General features: G+C 35.5%; 1 long non-coding RNA gene across 1 annotated transcript; it reads right to left on the bottom strand.

Annotated features, from left to right (window-relative positions):
- Positions 1 to 18373: 18373 nt before the first annotated feature.
- On the bottom strand, positions 18374 to 20983 carry LOC110914813. The gene is made up of 3 exons (XR_002578617.2): positions 20758 to 20983; positions 19057 to 19123; positions 18374 to 18607 (listed from the first exon to the last, which is right to left on the bottom strand). It is a non-coding gene; the product is annotated as an uncharacterized LOC110914813 (long non-coding RNA).
- Positions 20984 to 23318: the final 2335 nt, after the last annotated feature.

Genomic DNA, 23318 nt, shown 5'->3' with positions numbered 1-23318 from the left:
AGATTCAACAGAGATCTGTTAAAAGTAATGTAGTCGAGTCGTCAAGCATAGACACGAGTCGAGCCGTCGAGCCGAGCCACAAGTCGAGCCCGCGTTGCTCGAATATATAAGAATCATATTCCGAATAAACTACACGTGCAATACAAACACGAATCTGGACCACAAACTATATATATGTTTATACCCTCAACCACATCAAATGTTAAACCCAAACATATAAACAATGAAATTTATCAGAAGGTTAAGGGTTTCATCACCTCTTAGATGTGGTTTCGGAACTGGAGGTGTCGTTTGAGGGGTGACGAAGGCTGGCGTCTGAGGGGTTGAGGCGTCGGAACAGTTGGCTGGAGAGATGGCGCTGTGGGGTTTTGGGGGCGTCGGAACAATTGGCTGGAGAGGGTCGTTTGGGGGGGTGAATTTTTTGGAGAATTAGGGTTGCGATGGAGTGTGGCAAATGGCAGATTGAATGTGGGAAGTGGTGGAAATGGAGGTGGGAAGTCGTGGGGTTAGATTGTAGGGGTTTGAGTTTTAGGGGGAGAATTTTGGGGAAGGAGGTTTGCGCTTACGGTTTTAAAAAAAAATAATTATCCTTAGACTAAGGATAAGGATGATAACAATATTACGTAGACCTGGCAAACGGGTTGGGTCGGGTCGGGTCATAGGTTAAAATGGGTTAATTAAAAAAGGGGTTGTTTTGGTTCGGGTCAGAACGGGTTTCGGGTCGGTTTGGTTAAAAATGTTTTTTTTAATGAGATTGTACATTAGGGGGCAATTTTGTTGGGTTCGAAACGGTACTGGTCAAAACGGTTCGATTCGAAACGGTTCGATTCTAGATGGTTCGGGTCAAAACAGTACGGGTCGAAATGGTACTGGTCGAAACAGTACGGGTCGAAACGGTATGAAACTCGTCCCGACCCGAACATCAACAATAATTACCCATCGGCAATTGCTTAGTTGATATCGGGTCTTTTGCAAACATCAACAATAATTACCCAAGTGTGTTTAGATGTTCCCCACTAATTAAGAGTTTTGAATGAATTTAGATTTCACAATAATAATAATAATAATAATAATAATAATAATAATAATAATAATAATAATAATAATAATAATAATAATAAAAATAATAATAATAATAATAATAATAATAAAGTGAAAAGGTGTATTTTCAATCAAGGAAAACGTTGGCCCATCCAATGTAAAAGTTTTAAATGAAAGAACACAAACAATCGACAATGTCTTTTTAGTTAGCACAAATAATCAAACACGTCTTTTTTACTTCATTATTTTCGTTTATCCTGCATAAAATAAGAATAAATTATATTAATAAAATGTTTACTATATTAGAAAAACAAGAATAAGGTATATTAGTGTATTGAGTATATCATACCTTAATCAACGTAAATCCCATCGGTGTCATCACGTAGGTATTTGGTGTGCTTAATGGTGTACACATCGTAGCTCAACCTGTTTGATCGGATGAGAATCACCCCATCCGATCAGGTGTCTGTTCTTGAAAGTGTTCAAGTTTGAATCCGTAATCCAGCCATCTTCTCCGACAACAATCCATTTCCAAGCCGACTCCAGACTAATCATCAAGTCTACAGCCCGTTTAGACCCGGATTTCACCGTTTTAAGTAAAAGTTTAAGAAAAGATGAACGAAACATGAGTTTTAGTCGAAAAAGTCTAGATTTAGTAAAGATTCTGTAACACCCCGTGTTTCCGAAAGTCAAAGTCAAAGTCAAGATTGAAGTCAAAAGAAGAAAAGATCGCTAATTGTGATCTATCACTCTTTGCTCAACTACTGTTTTGACTTCTTTGACTGTAGTTAGTCTATTTTATGTTTACGTTAGTTGTATTATGTTGAGTAATTGCTAACGTCGAAGTAATCGAATGTTTTTCGCTGCGAAACGCTTTACGACTGTGAATGAAAGGAAGTATCAATGCGATAAAGTCAATTAATCAATAATCGAACTAATCTAATCATTATCGAACTCAAAACTCGAATTATGCAACTTTGGTGTTATTATATGTGTGTGTGTGTGCCTTATGTGTTACTTTTGCATGTTTACTTTATGTTATGTGTGGTAATCAATCGAAATTAGAATCGCAATCGAAACTCAATCGAACTCAATCGGAATCGAATTATGATAATTAGTGGAGAAAGGATAGTGCGAGATATGAGTGATTAGGACTAAAAAGTAATTTGAATAGGAAACTCTATCGTCCTCGCATCGTTCGAAATCAAAATCGAAATATAAAAAATCGTCGCACCGAACACTCCAATCAGGCAGCTGAACGATCAGGCTACCAGCCGATCGAACAGCCAGCTGATCGGACTGCACTCAATGCCTTCAAAACCGTTAGAAACGGAGCTAGTGCCGACTTGCTAATCATTCTGGTGGTTGCATGGCTCAAAGATCCGGATTCTATCCACGAGGTTCACCGATTTCGGGTTAAACGTTAAACAGCCGTCCCGAACAGTTCACTGACCGGGTTTGGGTGATTCCTGTCCGATCAGGGGAACCAAGTAAAGCCGAGTTTTCTGTTGTTTGGCTCGTTCTCAAAATACCTCGATAAAATGACAAACAATCAGAACAACCAAGTGTTAGATAAATAGGCTGATCAGGTCAGGGTGCTGACCGATCGGACAGTCAGCCGATCGACTGGCTAGCCGATCGGCTAGCACATGGTCCCACACTTAACCAATTTATTTGAAGTGGAGTATGGAACGAACTGCTGTTCGATCGGACTACCATCCGATTGGATTACTCTTCGGATCATGAAATACTATACTTCAACACTTAAACGATTTTTCAACATGTTCGACGCACTAGGAGTGCCACTCGATCGAACAGCCGTTCGATCAGTTGACACCCTGCTGAGAACTTGTTTTTGCTGAGGTACCTAGCCGATCGGGTTGCCGGTCGATCGAACGACCGTCCGATCGACCGACCTGAAAGGTAAAGATACTTCAATGTTTTCAAATACTGCAAAAAGTCAAACCATCATACACAAACACATCTTACTCAAAGGAAGAAACAATCCACTCGAACAGCCACCCGATCGGCCTACCGCCCGACCGGACAGCTGTCCGAACGGACTGTCAACCGAACGGTCAGCCGTCCGATCGGACTACCGTCCGATCGACCAGCTGTCCGACCCTCCAACACTTGTTTTCGTTTTACGCGTTGCTTATCATTATGCTATCGAACTATTCAGGCTAACCCTGCTCTCAAGCACTCCCTTCAATTCATCAACCGCTGTGAGTATACTCGAACCCTTTTTGCTTTAGCACTTTTGGGTGTTACATACGTTACTTATTCTAAATCACAATCGAACACACTACGCAATTACTTTAAACGCTAACCATTACCGCATGTATTACGTTACTAAATGAGTGCTTGTTGTTATATTTGCACGTGGAATGCTGTCAACCTGCCTTAACGACGATAGTACTATAGTTTGGACTCAGCACCCGTTCACACGGAGTTGTTAAGGACAATTACTTGCATGGATTACGGTGGTAATCATGTATTGCGAACTGCCTCGGGCAGTCAACCCGCAGTCATTGGTATCGATAGATCCATGTCGATAATTAACATGCTTCGTTTTCCTCTGTGTACGTGCTGGTTATGCGCAAACTGTTTCGAACTCTATATGCTACTATCAAACTTGTATGCTCACCTTACATTTTATGTATTGACTTTATTTTAACGTATGTGACAGGTGTTTAAGATGCTTATCTGCTAGGAAAGCGAGGCTAGAATAAAGCTTTAGAGCCCAACAAATAGTTGTCTGTAGTGGTCAAATTATGGGTCTCTAGAAGCAGATAAACAATTGCTGTAATTAAAATCTGAGTTGTCAGAATAGAAATATTTGCCTGGATTTTGTCTGTAATAATTTATTTACTGTTTGAGATACGGTATGGGACGTATTAATTTAAATTGAATAGTATAGTAATTGTTATGGAAACTTCTGGACAATCTGTTTCGCTCAGTGCCATGCCCCGATGATTCCGCCATCGGTTGGGGTGTGACAGATTCGGTATAAGAACTCATGAAATTCCTTAGATCTAAGCTAGATCTTGACTAGAATGATATCACACAATAGTTGTACAAACCGCCATGATGACGTCATCCTCAAGAGCTCAAATCCTAGAGATTTCACGGTGAAAAGTGTGATTTCAAAGAAGAATCATGTGGAGAATAGTGCGTAGATCAAAGATGTACAAGGATCTAGTGTAAAACATGCCGAAATCGCCAGGAAATGGAAGAAATGGGAGAGGGCGTGCGTCTGGTCGAGTGAGGCTGTCACATCAGTGAGGAATGATGTGACAGGCCTATTTATAGTGCAAGAGTGAGGTTAAGGCGATGTGGCAAGTGGATCGAATGGCACTTCGATCGAGTGGCCCTCCGATCGGATGGTCATCCGATCGGATTGCCATTCGGTCAATCCCATCCTTCCAGTTTCACCGTCGTTGATTCGTTTTGCGAGTTAGATTAAGCGTTGCGTTGCATATTATTGTGTAGTAGTATCACATAACTAGATTACATCATTAACACAAAGTTTCTACGTTTCATAGCTTCCGTCAGTGACAAGTCTCCAGTATCTCGTTCAACCAAGTCTCAAGTTTCACGAGTCTCAAGAGTCAAGCACCAAGTATCAAGAGTCAAGAATGTAGTTTCCAAGTATCAAGTATCAAGAATCAAGTCTTAAAAAATTAAGTATCTAGATTAAGCATCAAGAATCTAGTGTTAAGAATCAAGTTTCAAGAATCTAGCTTCATGGAATTAAGTATCAAGTATCAATAAGTATCATAGCTTAAAGATTCACAAGTATCAAAAGTGTCAAGAGTCACATAGTATAAGGACTAAAGTTGACAAAAGCTAAAAGTTCAGGGACGCAGGGCGTTACATGTCACGCGTTTTAGGACCACTAAATGTGCATCTTGCACATCTTTTCGTTGTGGCATGGTTGTTTTGATACCAATTACTGCCTGACCCAGAAGCCGACCCGAATGAAGAGTTACTGAAACACCAACACTGTCGACACCCTCCATATAGCCTATGAAAAAAACAAATTATTATATTGTAAAATAACACTAATGTGTGTGTGTGTATATTTGTAATTTCTTTAATAATCGCACATGCTTTATTTTTACCAGTTTCTTGTAGTGGATGTCAGTTCTGTTTAGCAAACGACTGGTGTGTTATATCCATATAAAAACAAACTTTGAAATCTCAAAAGATATTCATTTTTCATACATAAGATGCGGTTACATTAGAACCGCATCTTTTGGGCGATGCTTTGAATGCTTGATCGGATGAATTGAAAGAATGCAAAAAATGCGGTTACATTAGAACCGCATCTTATGTGCGAAATTGAAAGATGCAAAAAATGCGGTTACATTAGAACCGCATCTTTTGCAAAATTTAAAGATGCAAAAGATGCGGTAACATTAGAACCGCATCTTTTGGGCGATGCTTTTTTCAAAATGAATACATGACTTTATCAGATGAATCAAAAGATGCGGTTGCAACTTACTAACCGCATCTTTTGAAAACACCCATAGCATCCTTTGTTCATTTTTGTACTAGTGTTAATTAAAAAGTTTATAACATCTTGTCACATAGATACTGGGTTTTAACTAACCCATCTTTTAACTATCACATTTTTGTTTAACTTACAATTAAATAACCTATCTTTTGACTATCACATTTTGTTTAGATAATAATTAAATAAAAGAAATAAAAAAAAAAGAAAATTGGTGATCGGTTGTGGTGCACATGGCCATGTCTCTTTCTCCTTCAATCGTGTTAAGAATACTATGGTGTTTTGGTGTTTACCGTCCAAAAAAGATGATGTGGCTTTGGTGCCCTAGCCTTTAACATCCACAAACAAGTGGTCTAATTAAGGCTATAACTTCTTTTACATTCCATGATATGAGATTTATACTTTCTTTTAGGTGTTTGAGGAAAAAAAGAGTTAAGTGTTATTTTCATTCCCGTGGTTTGTTAACTTTTGTGATTTAATGCTAATTTTCAAAAATGCATCAGTTTCCTCCCTGACGTACTAGAAATGTGCCACTTCAGTCCAAAAATTAAAACCCAGTTAAGTTAGACATGTTAAATGAAGGGTATTATTGTCAATTCATACATCTTTTATTTTCACCTTATTTTATGAATTGACAATAATACCCTTCATTTAACATGTCTGACTTAACTGAGTTTTAATTTTTGGACTGAAGTGACACGTTTCCAGTATGTCAGGGAGGAACTTGGTGCATTTTTGAAAATTGGTCTGAAATAGCAAAAGTGAACAAGCCACACGGACGAAAATGACAGTTAACTCGAAAAAAAACATAAATATACAAATAACTTTGTGATATTTAACAAATATCGTATTCATAGAGATGATAAAATGTTTGAATGCTTCTTTGAATTTGAACATACAACTAGCAGTTTGCAATATGTCCTTTGTCAATTATTTACAACTCAATCAACATAACCATTGCACCTAATGAAGTCAACTGTCACATTTATAGCGTGAACAGAAAAATCGTTTACTTTTCTCAAATAAGGTTAATTATACGGATACGTGTGTATTGTGTATCCATTTCTACCAATGATGCCTTACCTCTTGCTCAAAGCAATAATGTTCAATACATGCATTTCGAATTTATGACCCAAAGTTTGTACAAAGTCTTTTGCCACAAAAATGAAAATAAGGAAAATAAAAAAAATGAGTTAAATGCCATTTTAGTCTTTGTTGTTTGGGCTATTTCGTCAGTTTAGTCTAAAGGTTTCATTTTTCTCCTGTAGGTCAAAAAAGGTTTTACCATTGCCATTTTAGTCCACTGAGTTAACTTCATCCATTTTTTCTGTTAACGAGAAGGGCAATTCGGTCATTTTATATGGTCGAATTGTTCTTCTAGTTAACAGAATTACATATAAAATGACTGGATTGCCCTTCTCGTTAAAAAAAATGAATGAACTTAACCCAGTGGAGTAAAATGGTAACAATAAAACCTTTTTGAATCCACAGATGAAAAATGAAACCTTTAAACTAAACTGTTGAAATGAAACAAACCACAAAGACTAAAATTATATTTAGCTTTTAAAAAAAATATACTAGAAGACCAAATTGAAGCAACGAGAAAATTTAGGAGTGATATTGGTAAAGTTTGAAAGTTGTTGGCCTCATTTATGACAATAGTGGGGATCTATCAACCCCCGCAATCAACGGCTTATCTTAAAATCCAAGAAGTAGTACTTGGATTCTAGAGATTATTATATCAAGATTTGATTTGATTTGATTGAAGCACATTTAAATTTTAATTAATTAAATCAAATGTGGCCTTTAATCATAAGTCACATATATATTCGCCAAATAATTAATTGTTAAACCTTTTTCTTGCTCATCAAAATTTAATAAAAAATAAATTGACCCGAATTAGGGGACACACTTTTAACTTCTATATATATCATAATATATACACTAGAGGGTGGGTGGTGTGATGCGGAGATAACCCATATAGTATGTTAGTTTTTTTTATTAAAAAAGATAAATATTACAATATCATATTCAAAAAACGAATAAGATACTCATTTTTATTGTATAACTTTTTTAAAAAAAAATATGAAGGCTTAAAAAGATATAATTGTTTAAAAATCATGGGAGTACCTTTTATAACAATCAATAATATATTTTATGTAAGATTAAATATGTTATGTATAATATTTAATCTATAGCCATCTTAATCATTTACATTATAGAGATCAAAATATATTAGAACCTATTATTTAATTAGTTGGTAATTGTTGATGGACCATATTACCCTTAGTAACTAATTAGGTTTCCTCCTGGGTGCTTATATAAGGAGAGTTATGTGGAGGTTTAAGGGTTACTCAGTTACACAATTCACACCCCATTAGCCATAACATCATCACGAAACCTCCTCTCCTAACCGATACCCTTTTCGGTTTTCTAAGTCCCCATCATCAGTCAGCACCCTAAGGAGGAACCAGATCAAGATGACAGGCATGTCGAACTCTCTCACAGGATTCTCCTCTGCACTATCTGCTGTGACAGGTATGATTTATATGTTTTCCTTTATGCACAAACAGAACTGAACCAACATGTGGTATCAGAGCATATGTTGATTAGTCAGTTCTGTTTTCGTATCCATAATTCTGGGATTGAAACTTGGAAAACGGAATTTTGAAACCTTTAAAACCTTAACAGCCGATTTCGAGTCATAAGTATCGACTCGAAATCATGATTTTCGATGAAAAGGTTAATTGTTTGTTCACCGAATTAACTGGATTATAATTTTAGCCGAAATCTGTTTAGTAAAATTATTAAAATTCAGGTTTCGGGTTCCAGAATTTTATTTTTTATGATTAAGGTTCATCATGTTCATGTGAAAATTCGAAAATTCTGTTATGATTTGGAATATGATTTGGATTATTAAGTGTTTTTCCTGTTTTTGATCTAATTTTGTCCTCTAAATTTTTTAGAAAACTGTTAAAAGATAAGCAAATTACAATTTCGAAATCTGTTAACAAAATTAGATCAGCTTAAAACAGGAAAGGATATCTCATAATCCCTTAGATTTCGAATTTTCGGTTATGATATCACAATTAACAGCTGTTGACGAGGTTGCTACTCGCAATCATGAGGTTGCTACTCGCAACCATAACGTCATTACTCGCAATCATGAGGTTGCTACTCGCAACCATAACGTCATTACTCGCAATCATGAGGTTGCTACTCGCAACCATAACGTCATTACTCGCAATCATGAGGTTGCTACTCGCAACCATAACGTCATCACTCGCAACCATGAGGTTGCTACTCGCAACCATAACGTCATTACTCGAGACCATGAGGTTGCTACTCGCAACCATAACGTGATTAGTCGAGACCATGAGGTTGCTACTCGCAACCATAACGTGATTAGTCGAAACCGTAGTTGCGACTCGCAACCATAACGTGATTAGTCGAGACCGTGGTTGCGACTCGCAACCATAACGTCATTAGTCGAGATCGTGGTTGCGACTCGCAATCTCATTATTTTAAGCTGTTTAAATGTGAACTAAAGAAAAATTTTTTTGATATATCATTTCTGGTAGTTTGCTATTAGTCGAGATCGTGGTTGCGACTCGCAATCTCATTATCGATCCGCGCTAACGGGTAGTTTGCTATTAAATAAATGGTTTTGTAATTTACTTAGTTAATTAATCAGAATCAGATAATGTAATGTTTTACAAAACCAGAATAGCTTAACTTGAATGAGTTTTTGATATATCATTTCTGGCCAAAGCTGACTTGATACATCTACTTATCATTCAAGTATTACGAAAGCTATGCTAAGTGTGCATCATAAGCATGAATGTTTTAATATCTGGCCAAAGCTGATTTAATTCTTTCATAGATGGCATACTTAGCAAGTGCATAACTAAAGTGATTGTTTCAATTTCTGGCCAAAGCTGATTTGTTACAACCACTTTGCACATATGCTTAAATGATTACACTTCTGGCCAAAGCTGTTTTGTTTTCGTTTAAGTAGAATTTTTTTTTTTTAGTTAAGTCTATTATTTTGATGTTAGTAATAGACATTATCACAGCTTCGTTATGTAAAATGGTCATTATTTTGCCTGCCTTAGTTTAACGTGCCCATAGATCACATTAGAATTTCTTCCTTAGTATCATAACTTGCTCATCTTATTTCCACTATCAGCACCCAACTGCGGGATTCCACCTTTGACTGGTGATAACTTTGCAGCATGGAAGGATGCTCTCATGCTTACTCTCGGATTGCTTGATTTTGATTATGCTCTAAGAGAGAAAAAGCCAGCGGACCTTACCACTCAAAGTACTGCTGCTGAGCAGTTAACTCATGAAAAGTGGACTAGGTGTAACCGCATGTCTCTCATGTTTATGAAGCAATCCATAAGCAATGCAATCAGGGGAGCTATTCCTGATTCTGAAGATGCTAAAACCTACTTGGAACATGTGGAGGCTCAGTTCAAAGGGACGTCTAAGGCGCAAGCTAGTACTCTTATTCTCAAGCTGGTGACAACTAAGTATGATGGGAGGAGCGGCATTCGCGAGCACATCATGATGATGAATGACATGGCCAATAAGCTGAAGGGGCTGGAAATGGAAATCAGTGATGGTTTCCTTGTTCATTTCATCATTACTTCGCTTCCTTCTTCTTTTGAAGCATTCAAGATCAATTACAACACTCAGAAGGAAAAATGGACGATGAGTGAGCTGGTCGCCATGTGCGTACAGGAGGAGGAGCGTATGAGGATGGATCGCCATACTGATGTTGCCAATTTCACTACCTCCAATCCTAAGAAAAGGAAGCACAATTATCAGAGGAAGGATGCTTCTAAAGTCCATAAGTCTAATCCTAACCCTAATACAAGTGCACCTTCCAGCTCTAAGAACTCCTTAGGCAGTATCCGCTGCAAGTTCTGTAAAAAGACAGGACATATGCAGAAGGAATGCCCTGACTTTAAGGAGTGGCTGGCTAAGAAAGGTAACGATTATTTTATGATACTTGAATCCTATAATTTAAGTGTTCCTGCTAATTCTTGGTGGTTTGATTCTGGTTCTATGGTTCATGTTACCAATTCTACTCAGGGATTCCTTTCAATCCGGAAGCTGGAAAGAAACCAAAGAACGCTTAAGGTTGGGGATGATCGAGAATTAGAAGTGAAGGCCATTGGAACATTACAATTAGTTATGAAAACTGGTTTATGTATTAAACTTTATGATACCTTATATGTTCCTGAGGTAACTCGGAACCTTGTATCAGGACCAAAGTTAGACATGGACGGTTTTATTGTTTCCCATGGTCATCGCCAACTCTCTATCCATTATGATTCTGTTCTTTATGGTACTGGTGTTCTGGATGGAGGTCTCTATAGATTAGAACTAGATGATGGCTTTTCCAAATCTTTGTTGTCATATAACATTAATGAATCACTCACAAAGATGGAAGAGAAACGAGACTTAGAGACTTCATCCATGTTGTGGCATCAGCGTTTAGGCCACATTTCAAAAGAGCGATTAAATCGTCTCGTAAAGGATGAAGTTTTACCTCCTCTCGATTTCTCTGATTTTGGAACATGTGTCAAATGTCTTAAAGGTAAAATGACATTAGCAAATAAGAAAGGTGCCACTAGGAGTTCTAATTTATTAGAACTCATTCACACTGACATTAGTGGTCCCTACCAAATCGCTGGCATAACAGGACATACTTCATTTATCACTTTTATTGATGATTATTCTCGTTACATGTACTTGTATCTTATTAAGGAGAAATCTGAATCTCTAACAACTTTTAAAGATTATAAGGCTGAAGTTGAAAAGCAATTAGATCGTCAGATTAAAGTTGTGAGATCAGATAGAGGCGGTGAGTATTATGGAAGGCATACTGATGTGGGTCAAGCTCCTGGTCCATTTTATGAGTTTTGTAAGGGCCAGGGGATTGTGAACCAATACACCATGCCTGGTACACCTCAGCAGAACGGTGTCGCTGAAAGAAGAAACCGTACCCTTATGAACATGGTGCGCAGTATGTTAGCCAACACTAACTTACCATTATTCCTCTGGACTGAAGCGTTAAAAGCAGCTGTTCATATACTCAATAGAGTTCCTTCTAAGTCTGTCCCTAAAACTCCTTATGAACTTTGGACAGGAAGGAAACCGAGTCTTAAATATATGAAAGTATGGGGCTGCATTGCTGAAGCAAAACTTTACAATCCTTTCCTAAGGAAACTTGACCCTAAGACAGTTACCTGTTTCTTTATCGGGTACCCTGAGAACTCTAAGGGTTATCGTTTCTATTGTCCTTCCCATGTCACCCGTATTGTTGAAACCAAGCGTGCCGCGTTCCTGGAGGATTTCAAGGTCAGTTGGAGCAGTACCAACCCTTACGAAGAATTGCAAGAAGTACAAGACGCGGGGGGGAGAGACTCGTCGCTTACCATTACTCCGATTACTCCTCTTGTACCAAATGCAATTATTACACCTGAAGCTACTGCACCAACTCCAAATTCACCTCTACAATCAGAACCCATTATACCTCATGACGAAGGCACATCAAACGCTCAAAACCAAGACAACGCTGAACCCGATAATCTACTCAGGAGGTCATCCAGGCAAAGAAGGCCTCCTAATTGGGATGATTATGTTACCTACCTGACTGAAATGGATCCCGGAAAGCTCAATGATCCTATCTCTTACAATGAAGCCATTAGCAGTGATCAGTCTTCTGAATGGAATAAAGCAATGATTGATGAGCTTGATTCCATGAAGAAAAATGACGTTTGGGATTTGGTAGAATTACCCAACGGAGTCAAACCCGTAGGATGCAAATGGGTGTTCAAAACAAAACTGGATCCGAATGGTAACGTTGAACGCTACAAAGCGAGATTGGTTGCAAAGGGCTACACTCAGAAAGAGGGAATTGATTATCAAGAGACGTTTTCACCTGTCTCTCGTAAAGATTCATTAAGGATCGTCATGGCCCTAGTAGCTCATTTCGATTTAGAGCTGCATCAGATGGACGTTAAAACCGCTTTCCTTAACGGAGATTTGGACGAAGATGTTTACATGAAGCAACCTGAAGGCTTTGAGCCTGAAGGTCAGGAGCATCTAGTCTGTAAGCTGAAGAAATCCATTTACGGGTTAAAACAAGCATCACGTCAGTGGTACCTCAAGTTTGATGAAGTCATGAAGAAGCAAGGTTTTATGAAGAATCAAGTGGATCAATGCACCTACCTCAAGATGAGTGGGAGCAACTTTACTATACTTGTCCTTTACGTTGATGACATTCTATTGGCAAGTAATAGTTTAGACATGTTGCATGAGTCGAAGCGGTTACTCTCGCATAACTTCGACATGAAGGATCTCGGAGATGCATCTTACGTCATTGGCATCGAAATTCACCGAGATAGAAACAAAGGGATCTTAGGATTGTCCCAAAGGGCCTACATAGATCGTGTCCTTACACGATATAACATGCAACAGTGCAAACCCTCCGTCGCTCCAGTAGTTAAGGGAGATGTTTTCGGTTCGTTTCAGTGTCCGACAACAGAGGTTGAGAAGGAGCAAATGAGCCAGATACCTTATGCATCAGTAGTCGGGAGCTTGATGTATGCTCAAGTCTGTACTCGTCCAGATATCGCTTATATTGCTGGAATGCTAGGCCGTTATCAGACTAATCCTGGCCTAGATCATTGGAAAGCAGCTAAGAAGGTACTTCGATATCTGCAAGGGACGAAAGACTATAAGCTGACTTATAGAAGAAGTGATCATTTAGAAGTGGTGGGTTATTCTGATTCTGACTTTGCCAAATGCAAAGATGACAAGAAATCCACTTCGGGCTATATCTTTATGTTAGCAGGCGGCCCTATCTCTTGGAAGAGTCATAAACAACAGTTGACCACAACTTCCACAATGATGGCAGAGTACATTGCTGTCTATAACGCAACCTGTCATGGAATGTTGATTAGAAATCTGGTCACTGGACTCAAAATTGTTAATTCCATTTCTAGACCATTGAAGCTTTACTGTGATAATTCAGCTGCCGTTAGTTTCTCGAACAGTAACAGTTCGACTGGAGCTGGTTTATATCTCGATACGAAATATCTATTTGTACGTGAACGTGTTGAGGAAAATAATCTTTGTATCGAGTATATTAGTACTAAGGATATGCTTGCGGATCCGATGACTAAAGGTCTCCCTCCTAAGGTTTATGAAGAACATGTTCGGAATATGGGATTACGTAAAGACCTTATTTGAGCATATTGTACTAGCTTATGTTTTATGTTTAATGAAATTTCCTCAAGTTTGATTTTGTATGTCTATTAGAATATGTTCAACCGGTATAATGGCATATAGACAAATAAAAAGGTTACAAATCAAACAAAGGGCTTACGCGTATTTTGATCATGATGATTAGGTTTTAAATTAAGGCTATAGTATGATTAATGGGGGTCCTGAGTCGCATAATGATTCAACGGCTGTATTTCTCTGCTATAGTACTTGTTTAAGGCTAAAATGAGTGTTAACTCCTGATCAGGCTTATCTAATACTCATAGTAAATGATTACTCGGCTAAGTGGGAGAATGTAAGATTAAATATGTTATGTATAATATTTAATCTATAGCCATCTTAATCATTTACATTATAGAGATCAAAATATATATAGAACCTATTATTTAATTAGTTGGTAATTGTTGATGGACCATATTACCCTTAGTAACTAATTAGGTTTCCTCCTGGGTGCTTATATAAGGAGAGTTATGTGGAGGTTTAAGGGTTACTCAGTTACACAATTCACACCCCATTAGCCATAACATCATCACGAAACTTCCTCTCCTAACCGATACCCTTTTCGGTTTTCTAAGTCCCCATCATCAGTCAGCACCCTAAGGAGGAACCAGATCAAGATGACAGGCATGTCGAACTCTCTCACAGGATTCTCCTCTGCACTATCTGCTGTGACAGGTATGATTTATATGTTTTCCTTTATGCACAAACAGAACTGAACCAACATTTTAAACTAGGTTAGTTTCCCGTGTGTTACACGGGTTGAACAATCTAAACTATATAATAAACATTTCTTGTAAATGCAAACCAAAGATGGAGACGTTTATGTACCAAATTGACATAAATGAGTTAATATAAAGATGATGTATGTTACTATTATAAAATTCATCAAAGAAACATGTAATCTTTGAAAATGATACAAAAATAAATATATTATATTATATAATACTTATTATTGTATTTATGTATTACATTATATTTAATGAGAAATAAAAAGTTACAATTATAATTCGCACATTATCGAAAATAATTTGAATCCAAAATTTTTTTACATAATTATTAGATTTTTAGCTTGATTTTAGCGACGTATTGCAACATTTTGTTTTATATATATATATATTTAAAGTTAGATAGTAATAAATTATGAAAATAATATGTTGAGTAAAGTATATGGATGATCCATGTGATTTATCAAAATTTTGAATTTAATCTCTATTTTCAAAAATAAACGAACACTATAGGTGGTTAGAAATAACAATCAAGTTATATATTTAGTTATAAACATGATAAACAAATTAAGGACCTAAGTACGAACAATCAAGTTATATATTTAATTTAATAATAATAATTATATGACAAAACAAATATTGAACCTAACTATGTATAAATTTCTTAAAATAAACTAATAGACAGTAATAAGAATCCTCATAATAAATAAATAAGATAGTTGAGTGTGTTCCCTTTCATCAAACGAATTTGAGTAAATTGTCATTTTAGTCCCTAAGGTTTGGTCCAAATTGTCATTTTAGTCCAAATAGTTTTTTTTTCTCTTCTGGGTCCCTGACTTTTCCATTTTCTTGCTATTTTGATCACATTGTCTAACTCAGTCTAAAAATCTGGTTATAACCAGTGGTATTTTTGGCATAACTGTTGTGTAGTGATAACCAGGGGTAGTTTACAACACAATTTATAAACCTCATAATAATTTAATCCCAAAAATACCCCTGATTTTAACCTTGTTTTTAGACTAAGTTAGGCAATGTGATCAAAATGACAATAAAAAGGAAAAGTCAGGGATCCAGAGTAGAAAAAAAACAATTTGGATCAAAATGATAATTTGGACAAAAATTCAGGGACTAAAGTGGCAATTTACTCAACGAATTTTAAAATTTATGGTTAGATAATTTAATTAAAAAAATATGTTTCGGTAATAAATAATTATGAATTTTTTTCTAGAAGAGATTAAATTAAAATTAAACTAAATAATAATTATCTTTAAGAGATTAAATTAAATACTATTTAATAGGAGGGTTATCTATAATTAATTAGAAGAGATTAATTAAACTAAATAATAATTATTCATAAGATACATGGTCTAATATGATGACAAGTGTCTCAAAATTGGTTTCTTTTATTATATAGTATAGATGATTGTATCATACATATTAAATTAAATGCTATATTACTTACTCTTAAACATATTTAATATTACATTTTTTCTTCTTCTTACATGTATTATAATATATTTTAAATGATTGTATCATACATATTAAATTAAATGTTATATTAATAAGATACTCATTTTTATTCTATAACTTTTTTAGAAAAAAATATGAAGGTTTAAAAAGATATAATTGTTTAAAAATCATGGGAGTACCTTTTATAGCAATCAATAATATAATTTTAAATGATTGTATCATACATATTAAATTAAATGCTATATTACTTACTCTTAAACATATTTAACATTACATTTTTTCTTCTTCTTACATGTATTATAATATATTTTAAATGATTGTATCATACATATTAAATTAAATGTTATACTATTAAATGTGTGAATATAATACATTAGCTATGCGTGATAAATAATATATAATATTAGATTCCAATAAGAATTATAACAAAATGAATCATCTATCTATACTTTATATAAAAGGAGAAATCTGAGTGACATAATAAAAGCTGATGTGGCAAACAGAGAGGCTGTCCAACAATATTTTTCTTATGTCATTACTTCATCATAAAACCCAATATATAAAATCATTTTTTAAAATTCAATCAAACCTCTGCCCATAATATCTACATTTCATTCACAATTAAAACATCTACTCTTCACTTTACATTCAAACCTCCGCTCTTCGTAACCAAAGTAAACCTCTAGCCAGATTCAAAATTCTGGCTCCAGATTCAAAATTCAAACCATATATTCGAACCCTATAAATAAGATATATGAATCTGGCTCCACCTTCAAATTTCAAATCTATCTCTCCCGCTCATATTTTGAATAATATCTCTCTCTCTCTCTCAAATGCATAGCTCTCATGATTCAGCCGGCTAATCTTCGATTACAGTTCTTTGTTCGAACATTTGTTGATTCTGTTTACACATTATCGTTCCAATATCATGTGTTTGAACTTCTGTTTATACATTATCGTTTCAGTATCATTGTTCCAACATCGTCGTTCCAATGAAGCTTCCATTCACACATCAACGTTTCAACATCGATGTTCCAGTATCATTGTTGCACGTGAAAAGTTCCATATGGCACCTTGTTTGATGGAAGAGTTGCATTGTTCCAACATCGTTAAATCAAAATTCAGCTTTTCTTATGTAAGTGAGATTTTCTTCTTTTATACAAAGTGTAGATTGGTGCAACATCGTGAAAAGTTATATGTGCTACCTTCGTTGATGGGAGACTTGCATTTTAAGTTTGTGGCTTATTTTGATTACCTGTAGTTTAATTTGATTATGAAGAAACAAGTGTCGATAATGTTGATAGTTTTTATTGACAGTGACCTTTTAGAATATGTTAATATGCGTATTGAGATTATTAAATTAAATAAACATACATAGAAAGATAAAAATTTACTGAAATATTCATAAACTACACATTAGAGTTAACACTTGCTAGGATTTCGTAGACTCTGGCCTTTCTCCATGTGATTTCATGCTCTTTTTTGTTTTTCAGATCAGTTAGCATGTTGCAGATTTTCTGATCCTGTTTTAGTAGTTGTGTCAGTAACTCTTATGCATTCTTCTGGAAATCTGATGGAGGCGAGTGGAAGACTTTATCGAGCAATGCTATGTTGTTCCAGGTTTTGTTGTAATTAGTGTCATTGATTATGTCAACTTTCCTGTTTAGTTCTTCGTCTGCTCTTTTTTCTTTGAGTGACCACATCGAGAATTGTGTTTTAACATCGCTGGTGTCTGACCAGTGGTAGAAGCTGAAGTTTGTCATGTAGATTTTTGTTGGATTTTCTGATTTTGATTGCTTTTGATAAACAGTGATTTGTAAGACAATTTGGAGATGTTTTGAAGCAAAAGTAATCATCGGTCTTTTATAGTGTTTAAAAACGCGTCTATATGGTAAATGAAGAGGTTAATTGTAATTATGATAACCTGTTTTTTTCTTTGAAGTTTTAAAATTTGTCCCTTGGGTTTCTTGTTATGTGATTTTATAGTTTTCCCATAAAAGCTGGGGTTTGAAGAGGTTTTTGCATTAAAAGACTGCTGTTTTGAAATATAAATTAATATGTTTATATTAAATCTACACGTTTTGATTGATTAGATTATTAAATGTACAATGGGTTTAAGTGTGATTTCTTTCACTGTTAGATATTTCAGTATATAAACTCATTGCCACTTCACCTATTTTTCATCACGTTTTCCTATGAAAATATCATACTTTTCACACCCGCTCATAGCGGAAGCGCGAGGTGTGATCTGTATTGTTTTCATTGCATAAATATCGATGTACATGAACATACTATATGAATAAACATACTCCATTGCCATTACATAATTGTTTTCAAAAGATCACAACATAAGTTTAGTGTTTCGGTTACAAACCATTAACAGAAAAGTAAAGTGTTATTGTTTCATACATCAACATGAAAATAAACTACTAAGGTTTAAACCATCAAATTGCCGCAAAGAGGAGGAATATAACAGTTAAACCCTCCAAAAGATGGCATGGAGTTCCGATACTTGTTATCTTGTTTGAGAATCCCGTCATGGTCCACTAATTCCCTGAAATACATGTTAAGTTTGGAAAACATCAACAAAAGTTGGCGAATTCATGCAGTTTAGTTGTAAAAGATGTATTTTAAATGTAAGTTGTAGTATGTAAAGCGTCAATGAAATCGTTGATCATTAATGTTTTGCAAGGACATTAATATGTGTGACGAAAAAGGAAGCAATCCAAACCTAGACGATTTTGTGTCGACTAATATCGACTGGGACACAAAAGCACTCTTCTGTATGGGTCCACGACCAAGAGTGGGGCTCACCAAAACCCATTAGATCTAACCACTTGTACCTAGGTCCAAACTGGATTAATGGTGCTTAGATGTATAACCCCTATTCGCACATGATCTAAGGTGTTTCATTCCCTAACTTTAACATAAGATTGAACATGTATCTTCCCCGATAGTTGTAAAGTTGTAAAATATTTAAATGACTAGGGGAGATGAACTCACAGTATTGCGTCCGTGAATGGTACGTGTTTGTGATCTTACGCGTGGTCATCTTGAACAATGTTGCGACCTACAAATGTTCTTATATTTGTTAGACACTTCGGTCCTTGTAAATGACTTGAGTACAAGTCTTCTGTCTTGATTGTGTGTCAAGACTTGTATGTCTTTGTCATATGTTGAACTGTGTCTTAGATGTATTAACTGATAATTGTTTAGTGTATATAGATATTTCGCCATATATATATATATATATATATATGTATATATTCTTGTATCGTGAGTTGTATCGTAGATGTATAACTGTGTTTTAACCAAGTGTTAGGTGAAGTATATGTGTATCGTTTTTACGTATAGAAATACGTATGTTCTCATGTGTATTATACGTGCTCTTGTATTCTTAGAATATATATGCTTATATATTCTAAGATATAGGTGAAATATATAATTAACACTTGGTAATAAAAGGTATAGAAAAATATCTTAAAAATAATCTATTTTTTAAGATTGGTTTTAATAATATAATTTTAGTCTTTTACTAAAACTATATATTTTAGACATTTAGAAAATATATATAACTTATATCTTCCAAAAAAAATACCTTTTTAATAATAAACCATAAGTAATATTTTTGTATATTTGTAGAAAAATATGTGTTTACTTCTTTGATTTTAGAAAATGAAGTTTAACCAAGTCATCGAATATTGTATACTACAGTCCGTAATTTATATATATATAGTCCGTATATTTGTCCGTAAGTCCGATTTGTCCATAAGTTGTGTCCGAAGGCTCAGAACGCCCGTAAGTTGTTTTTAAGGCGTATTTGCATGTAGTCTTGTAAGACTTTAGTTGAAATGTACATTGTGTTTATTTGTACCATTGTATTCAAGTTCCTAGTTATCATACATATAACTAATACAAATAAATAACACATAGCACATAAGTTGTTAAGTTAACTAAATATATATTTTCTCAAAAATATATATTTATATCAAATTTTGCTTTTATAAAAACTATTCTTTAAAATCTTTTTAATCTAATAAAGATTTTGTCAAAAATGGTAGTTTTTATAACACATGATTTTTAAGAAAAATGGCCATATTTCCTTTGAAATATATGCTTAGCCATGTTTAATAAAACATATCGTTTTCTTATAAAATCACCAATAATCTCTCATATTTTTCTTAATAAAAACATATGAGATTTATATCAAAATCTTAACAAGATGAAATCAATAACATGTAGGGTTTTGGTATGATCATAACATATGTTAACTAGTTCAAAATCCATGCTTTACTTCTAGTTTTAACAAACTTTTTATAAAAACCTATCTTGTATTTTTCTTTTTATAACTTTGTAAAAGTATTATTTTTAGAGAAAAACCTTATATACTTTAACAAAATCAAAGATTATGATCATACATCTAAACATTTATGTTTAACAAAACCCTTAAACATTTTTATGTACACTTGTTAGAGTATGTTTTTAAACATCATCTAACAAGTTATTCATATGCTTATCATCAAAACTAGACCAAATATGCAAGTAATCATCCTTAAATCACAACATAAACACACTTTTATATCATGATTATTATTTTGCTTCTTTGTATTTTCATATTATTTTGTATGATTATTTACTTTATTACATGTTCTTTAAACAAATAATACATAAATAAGTATGAAAAAAGGGATTTTTGAAGCTTACTTCTAGCACTAATAGCTAGGGATGATCTTGATGATAATTAAAGAAAAGAAAAAGTGTTTATCTTGGGGTTTTGAAAGCTTTTGAATGGATGGAAAGGCTTGCTTCTTCTTGTTGTTGCTTTAGATCACCTTAAGTATCTTCAAGCTCCATCTTGATCATCAAAAAGTATTAAAATGGTGAAAGATTTTGGTGGGTGTTCTTGGTTAATTTATGAAGTTTGAGAGGATTTCTTATGTGTGTGTAGAAGAAGGTGAAAAATGAGATGAAGTGCTTTGTTGATTATGGTAACTAGTAACAATAAGTCTTCACCTTACTTTACCACTACGCCCACTTGTTTCACCAACTTGCATCAGGGGTAATGATGTGTGTAAAATGCAACATATAAATTACATCAAATAAGGCATAAAACTAACCCTTTTTTAGTACTAATGTTGGAAAAAGTGTGTTTTTGTCTTCCTTTTGAATTTACAGGGTCAAATGACCTTAAACGAACAAAAGGAACAAATATACAGCCAAAACCAACATAAATACAAAGAAAAGGAAGAAACGTGGCATGCCCGACCCCTCGAAAACATCCCCCAAAGCAAAAAACAAGAAGAAAACTGAGCATGGGGCTGTGCCCAGTTAAGCATGGGGCTGTGCCCAGCTGAGCACGGGCCTTGTCCAGCGGACACGGGGCCGTGTCCAGGCTTCTGCAGAAAAGACAAAGCTATAGAAGCTTCTATTCCCAACACGGGGGCGTGCCCAGCTCAACACGGGGCCGTGGTCAACGCTAAGATTCGCAGAATCTTGCAAATCTTGATAGTACAGATACGCTTCTGCACACGGGGCCGTGCCCAGCGGACATGGGGGCGTGTGGAGCTAATAAAGACAAATTGTAATTAATGAAGAAAGAGAAAAAGGGTGGACACGGGGCCGTGTCCAGCGGACACGGGGCTGTGTCCAGGCTTCTGTGCAAGTTATAAATATGGGTGCTTAATTCACTTCACAGGCATCCCTTGGCAAACCACATCTCTCACACTTCACCCACCCACCACCACCATCACAACCCACATCCACCACCATCATCCATCATAGAGTGTGTGAGTAGTCTCGGGATCCAAGATTGATCATAAGAGTTCTTGACAATCAAAGGCCATGTTTGCCTAAGTCTCTTACATCATTTGGTGAAGACAAGTGTCTAGTGTAATACTTTTTATTTTTAATCTTTTCGCACTTTTTATTTAGTTATGTATTAATGACTTTAATAACTAGTTTCTTATGTTGAAGGTGAATCTTCCTTATCATTTGTTCGTGGTGTCTTGGCATTATTTTACTGTCTATATAAAATAAAAGATCCACACCAGTCATATCTCCACGGTCTATATGGAGATATGTTGGCTACCTGGTTGGGGGTTAAGGGAATGGTTTGGTAAGAGTCTTGCCTTGTTCAGTGTATAGATCCTGCAAGGACCTGGGTCAACCTTAGTAGGACCTCCTTCAATACCCACTGGTATTGGATGGCGGGGGTCCGAACTCCTTGATCCCCTAATATGTAAGCTACTATTAAAACATTAACCCGGCTATTTAGGATTGTATCCCTGCTGACTCAAACTACTTAGTCGAGGGTAACGTCATCTTCAAAAGAGGGGCCTACCACATTACGCATTAATAACTTAATTAATTATCTTTAAATAATCCAACCCTTTAGGATTGTATCCTTGCTGACTCAAACTACTGGGTTGAGGGTAACGTCACCTTCAAAAGAGGGGCCTACTACTATAAGTAAGATAATCTCTTAAAAAGTGAAAAAGTGCGAAGGCAATCAAAGGTTACACTAAACACGAGTCGGATCCAAGTGATTCATCTTGTCTATCTGTTTTATTTTAATTTTTCAGCATTTTAGTTTTTATTTTCTAGTTTAAAACCTTTTTCTAAACTTTTGGTTTGATTAGACGTTGAGGAAAAACCGGTATTAAAAGCTCTTGTGTCCTTGGACGACCTCGGTATCTTACCAACACTATACTACGCTCACGATGGGTGCACTTGCCCATATGTGTGTTTGGTGTTAGTAAAATATCGTGTTTTATAAATTTAAAACTTGACTAACATGTAAAAACGGCTAAAATATACATAAAAACCTATAACACCACACGCGCATCAAGTTTTTGGCGCCGTTGCCGGGGACACAAGGATTTTAAGAAAGCTTAAAATCGACGGCCTAATTAGTTTTCAAAACTTTTTCAAAACGCGCGCACATTTCTGCATTTTAGTTAGTTTTGCATTTACAGTAGGTTGAACACGGGTCGTGCTCTTTACCCAAAAAAAACACGGGCCGTGCTCACTGAACACGGGGCCGTGCTGCATATTTTTCATAAAAACACCTAGATACAGAGTCTGAACACGGGGTCGTGCTCACTGAACACGCCCCCGTGCTGCACAAAACCAGTAACTTTAATTTAAACGCCCAGATACAGACTCTGAACACGGGCCGTGTTCACTGAACACGGTCGTGTCCAGCCTCTGTTTCCGTTTTTATTTTTGTTTTTCTGGTCTCGAGACTCTGTTGTGGTCTGCTGAGT

Source organism: Helianthus annuus, chromosome 9, assembly GCF_002127325.2.
Source record: "Helianthus annuus cultivar XRQ/B chromosome 9, HanXRQr2.0-SUNRISE, whole genome shotgun sequence".
Classification (NCBI taxonomy): domain Eukaryota; kingdom Viridiplantae; phylum Streptophyta; class Magnoliopsida; order Asterales; family Asteraceae; genus Helianthus; species Helianthus annuus.
Note: the sequence above shows the minus strand (reverse complement) of the source record. Positions and strands in the feature narration are given on the sequence as shown.